Source organism: Limulus polyphemus, unplaced genomic scaffold (genome assembly GCF_000517525.1).
Source record: "Limulus polyphemus unplaced genomic scaffold, Limulus_polyphemus-2.1.2 Scaffold883, whole genome shotgun sequence".
Lineage (NCBI taxonomy): Eukaryota > Metazoa > Arthropoda > Merostomata > Xiphosura > Limulidae > Limulus > Limulus polyphemus.
In genome coordinates, this window is record NW_013666493.1 from 34,424 (window position 1) to 41,717 (window position 7,294).

The following is a 7,294-nucleotide window of genomic DNA, read 5'->3' on the forward strand; positions in this document are numbered from 1 at the left end:
GCGCAGATAGCCCTCGTGTAGCTTTGCGCGAAATTCTAAAAACAAACAAACAAACTCTGCCTGCTAGACATGTGTGTGAAGGTATTTTCTTTTACATCTGCTGTATCAGCAAGTAAGAGAAGCCGGAACGGACTTACAAATGAATGAACAGAGGAGAAGCAGAACCATACTGTTTCAACGCCGGTGTCAGATTGGCAATCAACAATCCTTCAAGACTGGAATTGCTACTCATCCGGCATTCCAACTGGAGCTTTTTTATCTTTACTTATTTATTTGTAAGTTTGTTCCGGTTTCCTTCAAGTGATTTTGGTTAACATTTATCTTAGGAAGCGTAATTGGTAAGTATAGTATACCGATTTCGTTAGTGATAGTAATTCTAAGAGCTGCGACAAAGTAAAACTAAGTTAAAGACAAATACTAACGAAAAACTTCTAAATTAGGCTTACAATATTTCAAGAATAAATGCATTCTTGCTCAGGAAAGCTAATCCAAATGACAATACACTGACCAAAATGTATAGAAATAAGCGACAAATATTTTGAAGTAATAGAAAGTATTACAGATCATCAATGGAAAGAGTTAATAAATAATAATTACCACCAGATGGCAGGAGTGAGGAAGGCGTGTAACTTTATCGAAATGAGATCATTCTTTTGTTGTTTTTTTTTACATTTTTAATTGTTGTGATAGTTATGTATAAAATAGACAAATAATAAAGTATGGCCTATATTTAAGAATTATATATCTTATGAAAAAAAAATTCCACTTGAATTTATATTTGGTGTTTAATAAATTTCACGTTTTGCTTTGACCCATTATATATATATATATTTATTATACAATTAATATAGTAACTGGAGAAAGTGTATTGTTTGGCTTTTTATGATACTTTGTAATATATATATATATGTTCCTGTTACGTGGTATGGAAACACATAGTATGCCAACTCATGGGTGGGTTGCAGGGGAGGGGGGAACATTTGTTTGTTGCTACGTGTACCATATTATTCACTACCAGTTTTTTGTGTAATACGTTGACCTGTGTCTTCCACGATTAAAATAAAAGGACATTACAATATTACTTGATTAAAACCAGGTTTAATATAAACTTTGAAGAATAACAATTATTTTATGTGTACACTACTCATAGCTTAGCGAATGTACATTTATTTATTTATTTACACTATCAATATGGTGTATGTTATATATGGTTTAGTGTGTGCTTAAAAGAATTGGTGCTCAGGAAAATGTTATACCATTTGTGATAAAACTAAAATGTGAACTATGTCTTTCGTCTTAATATTCCCGTGAGAGTGAATATATATATATACACACACACACCAGGAAAATGTTATGTCATTTGTGATAAAACTAAACTGAATGTACACAAACACACACATATATATATATATATGTTGCCAATTACAGTAACATATAGTGTAACTCTTTTGTGAAATCAGCCCTAACTTCACAATAGATAGCACATCTGGAATTCAATCAATTTGTAACATTGAGTAAAGTAGTAATGAAACAAGGACACGCAAGCTTGTAAGGTAGCACAACGTGCTAAACCTTAATTAGGGCGCGCGTAATGATTACTAATCTCTGGAGTTGTTACAGTACGATTACAGATGCCTCGTACGAAAGGAAGCGGAGAATTTTGGAAGAATGTTTCCGTTCTTCGTGAATAATTGAAGACTTTGTAGCCGAACTTTTGGGGTGGGGAGAGAGAGAGAGATGGAGAAACTAAGGAGGCGGGAAGGGGGGTCTTTGGTTATTGGAAAACAATCAGACGCGCTGAAGACGATCGCTCGTCGCTGGCTACTCTCAGACTCCCTTAATTGCCTTGATTACGCTGTTCAAACTTGGTGTGAGTACGGCCTGGAACGATTTCAAAGAAGAAAACGTTTAGAAACTTTTTATTTACAGACTACGTATTGCAACGTGTCACCGATGGAAGGATAAATTGAAAAGGAGTTTTTATTTTTTCCTTGTGTGTGTGGAGTTTATTGATGTTTTAACAGTCTTCATACGTAATAAATTCTTCATTTTGCTGGTTTTATCAAGTTTTAGGCGTAATAACATTAAAGGATGTATATATATATGAGTATATGTAAGCAATTTACTTTAAGTTATTAGGCCTAATATTTAAAAAGTACTTAAAATATTAAAAATTAAAACTAGTAAATCCCATTAAATCGCTATTGAAGTGTATCTTATAGTTATCCAAGATAGACAAAAATATTCATGGAGTTTATTTTCATTACTTGATCTCGAACGTGTAAATATAATGCCACAGAAGGCGTAACAAAATCAAATACGGGCTACTTGTTCTGAAACCAAATTACTGTGTGAGGAAAAAAAATGGTCTACTGCGTCTTGTTTTCTGGTAAATTTATTTAGTACCCTGGAATTATAGGTTCATAAATTACTTCATGCAGAACTGGCACGATAATTTACTTAAACCAGTTTGAAAGATTAAATATACAAACAAAAATTACGGTCGAAAAACTAGTTGTTTTAAAGAAAATTGTGTTTGAGTTCATAGAACAAAAATAACGATTGAATGTTTTAGAAATGAGCCTCTTTTTTTAAATTGCTATTAAATTAGAAGGTAGAGAAACTGAGTAGATCGTGGTAACTGATGTTACCAAGACCAACAGTCCTCCCTGAGATTAATTTTTTGTTTGTGTTTAAGTGAAAAAAAAAAAACTACACGGTGTGTCCACCTTAAATATCGAACCCCAATTATTAGCGTTATAAGCCTTCAGCTTACCGCTGATCCACCGGATAGAACCGGAAAGAAAGTTTAGACGTGCAACATTTTTTTACGTGTTCTTTTTTCTCGTTATTTTTTAAGATCCCTCCTACCATCAAACAGTGATGGGTGGTTGGCCCTGTGTCAGCGCTCTGGCCTTCAAAGCAAGCGAGACGGATTCGAATCTGTTCGATACAACATCATATTTCACGCACTTTCAGCTGTGGGTGCATTATAGGAGTGACAGTCAATCCCTTAACATGGATAATGGTTGGTGTGGTGCTACTTAACTGTCTACATTTCTTCTGGTCCGGGGCTTGGCATGGCCAGGTGGTTAAGGCGCTTGACTCGCAACCTAAGGATCGCGGGTTCGAATCCCCGTCCTACTAAACATGCTCGCTCCTTCATCTGTGGGGACGTTGTATATAATGCGATGGTTAATCCCACTATTCGGTGGTAAAAGAGTAGCCCAGGAGTTTGGCGGTGGATGGTGATGACTAGCTTCCTTTCCTCTAGTCTTTCACTACTAAGTTAGGGACGGCTAGCGCAGATAACCCTCGTATAGCTTTGCGCGAAATTCAAGCCAAACAAATGGTCCATAGCAAATAGCCTTAGTAGCCTTATAATAAAAACAAAACATGTGCCATCATCTACACTACTGTTAAATCTGTAGATAAGAAAACACCATGAAATAATACAAGTCTGGATTGGGTTACACTACTGTTAAATCTGTAGATAAGAAAACACCATGAAATAATACAAGTCTGGATTGGGTAGGAATCAAACGTGGGTCCACCATAGTGGCATTCCCCATGTAGTTTTAATAAAAAACAATAGCTCGACTGTTAATTTTTTTCAGTTGCTCCGCTTGTGATCCGTATTTGACTCATTCCAACAGTTGATTTTTATTGTAATCGATAGTTTAAAATCCACATACGGGTTATTACAATATCCTTCCATTGCTATTCTAAAACCTAAAATGCATCTATATATTTCCGATTCATATAACTTTATGTCGTCATTTCTGGAGAATGATACATCTTTTTACGACTTGACAAACTAGTTTCAAGTGGCAATGTCAAGGCTCGGAAATATAACACACTCTATTCAACTTTCATGGCCTCGGGGCAAAAGTAAGTCGCTTAACTATAACTTGTAATTCATCACCACATTAAATATAACTTATAATTCATCATCACACTAACTATAAGTTATAATTCATCACCACACTAACTATAACTTATAATTCATCACCACACTAACTATAACTTATAATTCATCATCACACTAACTATAACTTATAGTACATCATCACTCTAAATATAACTTACAATTTATCATCACACTAACTATAACTTATAATTCATCACCATTTTAAAGTTAGTGTGATGATAAATTATAAGTTATAGTTAGTGTGATGATGAATTATAAGTTATAGTTAGTGTGATGATGAATTATAAGTTATATTTAGTGTGGTGATGAAATATAAGTTATAGTTAGTGTGATGATAAATTATAAGTTATATATAACTTATAATTATATTTCATCCTCACACCAACTATAAGTTATATCGTATCTTCACACTGACAGCATCGTACCTATTTTAAAACTTTCGATAAAAAGTATCAATGCTTAACTTAGATACCTTCCGTTGGATCATTGGTAACACTGAGGGCTTATAGCGCTGAACATCAAGTTTTGATACCTACGATGGCGAAATGCAGATAGTTCATTGTATAGCTTTGTGTTTTACAAGAGGAAAACAAATAACAACTAAATTAGATGTGATTCGAGGAGAATTTTATTACCTGCTTGATAAATTTGGCAAGGATAAAAGTGACAAAACTTTTACAGGACAAATAAGTTAATGAATGAAAATAGTGAATAGTGAGCGTTTGTCACACCTTGATACTCAACATGTTTCCAGTTTGTTAATATTCAACACACGGTACAACATCTCTCAACATCAGCTAGCCTAGAATCTCTTCGAGACATAGACTGCGTGTGTGCGTAGTGCTATATATAATTCAATCAACAAATAGAATGTAACGGAGATACAACAATAGAGACATGAATCTGTTAACTGGTACCGCTTCGGTGAATGACAGCTTCCTTCGAAAGACAGCTACGAACGTAGTGTATAAAAGTACTCCAAGCAAATGAAATATTGAAGTAGGCTTAAGTGAAGAAAGTAGTCTACTTGTGGCCAGTAAGCTTGTTAAGGCCGAAAATATCCATTATCAATCAACATGACTAGAAACGTAATCTATTTGATTACCTTTTCGTGATAAGAAAAGATACTGTACTTGGTGACCAAAGCCCAAAGTTATTTTTCCAATAACTAAACCAATAGCTTCTGGGTGACGTAAGGAAAAAACAACTCAAAGTCGGTTCTGAACTTGAGTATCTAATAATAACCCTTAATCATGAGGAAGTCAGGTATATAAATCAGATTTGAAAAATACGTTGTAAATGAAAAAAGCCATTTCTATATATATGTAAATAACAAACTAACTGATAGCATATAATGTCATAAATCAAAACACAAGAATCCCGCAATATATAATCATTAGAAAGCGTTGAATCATCTTTTGGGTACCCTCTTGCTGCTAACGACATTTTCGGTCTTAATTCCAATAATATCTCATGAGGTGTGGCCTGTCTAGGAGATTTCAGTTAATTCTTAATCCATATGTTAAGCTGACAATTCAGAATAATTTTCATAAGAGTAAAAATTAATGATAGCATGTAATAATACTCAATTACGGTTTGGTTTGAATTTCGTGCAAAACTACACAGTGGGCTATCTGCGCCTGCCGTCCCTAATTTAGCAGTGTAAGACTAGAGGGAAGGCAGTTAGTCATCACCACCTACCGCCAACTCTTGGGCTACTCTTTTACCAACGAATAGTGGGATTGACCGTCACATTATAACGCCCCCACGGCTGAAAGGGCGAGCATGTTTGGTGTGACAGGGATTCGAACCCGCGACCCTCAAATTGCGAGTCGAGCGCCTTAACCACCTGGCCATGCCGGGCGTATAATACTCAAATCTATTTGAAACATTCCATCTTATAACATTAATGAATCGAATCTTAAAAGATAAATTTAAAATGGTGATACAGATAGATATTAAAGTCTGTTATGCTGTGAAAGGATAATATCTTTGGACATACTCAGGCTAGGAGATTAACTGTGTGGTAATTATCTAATATATAAGAATGAAAGTGAATTATTATTTATTTTGCGATAAGCTCAAGTTAAATCTGTCACAATTAACTTATTTTACTCGCTAGTTGTCAGACGCTTTTGTTTGGCTAACGAATATATTATTTATCATTATGATTTTTTTGCATTATTAGCTTAATATATCCATTTAGAACTAAGCTAAGGCTCTGTTTACCCAATCTCTTGCGATATTGTTGGGTTTACGGACGAAAACCTCATTGACAACGTGGGTACTCTAACTAACGAATCAATGCATTCTAATCATTATAAGTCTTTGTCTCATAATATAAACTCGATTAGACCAGTATATTAAATTAAATACATTAATTACTGGGTTACATTTTAGTTCTCATCTATGTTGGTAGCTTGCTTTGATTAAAACTTAATGATAAAAATAGCTGAAAAGTATAAATCCATGTCTCAGTGTGTGATTGTTTCAGGAAGAAAAGTTTAAAATTCAAAGCTCATGCCTTCTTATTAAACACAACACGAATTTGACAGGCTTTGTAGTACCAGCAGTAAGCATTCCACAGATTTACTGCTACTGATTAATTTGAAAGGCGATATGTCCTGAACTATCTGTTTGAGAGGAGCACATAGACTATTCTAGACCACAAATTGCAATAAAGCACTACATTTTGTTACAAATTGTAATAAAGCACTACATTTTGTTACAAACTGTAATAAAGCCCTACATTTTGTTACAAACTGTAATAAAGCACTACATTTTGTTACAAACTGTAATAAAGCCCTACATTTTGTTACAAACTGTAATAAAGCCCTACATTTTGTTACAAACTGTACCTTACATTTTCTTCCGCACGATTCTAAACTTCTTCTTCACGATCAGTTCTGACACTAGAACGTAGTTTTTTATGTTTTTCAGAAGATGTTGTTATTATGGGATGTAAATATTTCTGTCTTAAGATGGAAGGTGATATTGCTCCGGTAGGGGTTTGAAGATTCTATGAAATAAATAAAGATTTATGTAATATAAGGATTAAGTACGATAAGGTATAATCGTGCTGAATTTATTATATATTCTCAATCAGTCTTGATTGGGGTGTGGCTTCTCGGAAGATAAGTTAACGGTTGGTTATATTAAAGTGTGAAAGTGGTAATTTTATTATATATGCTCTATCAGGACTGACTAATGTAAACCTTATCAGAAGATAAGTTAACGGTTGGTTATATTAAAGTGTGAAAGTGGTAATTTTATTATATATGCTCTATCAGGACTGACTAATGTAAACCTTATCAGAAGATAAGTTAACGGTTGGTTATATTAAAGTGTGAAAGTGGTAATTTT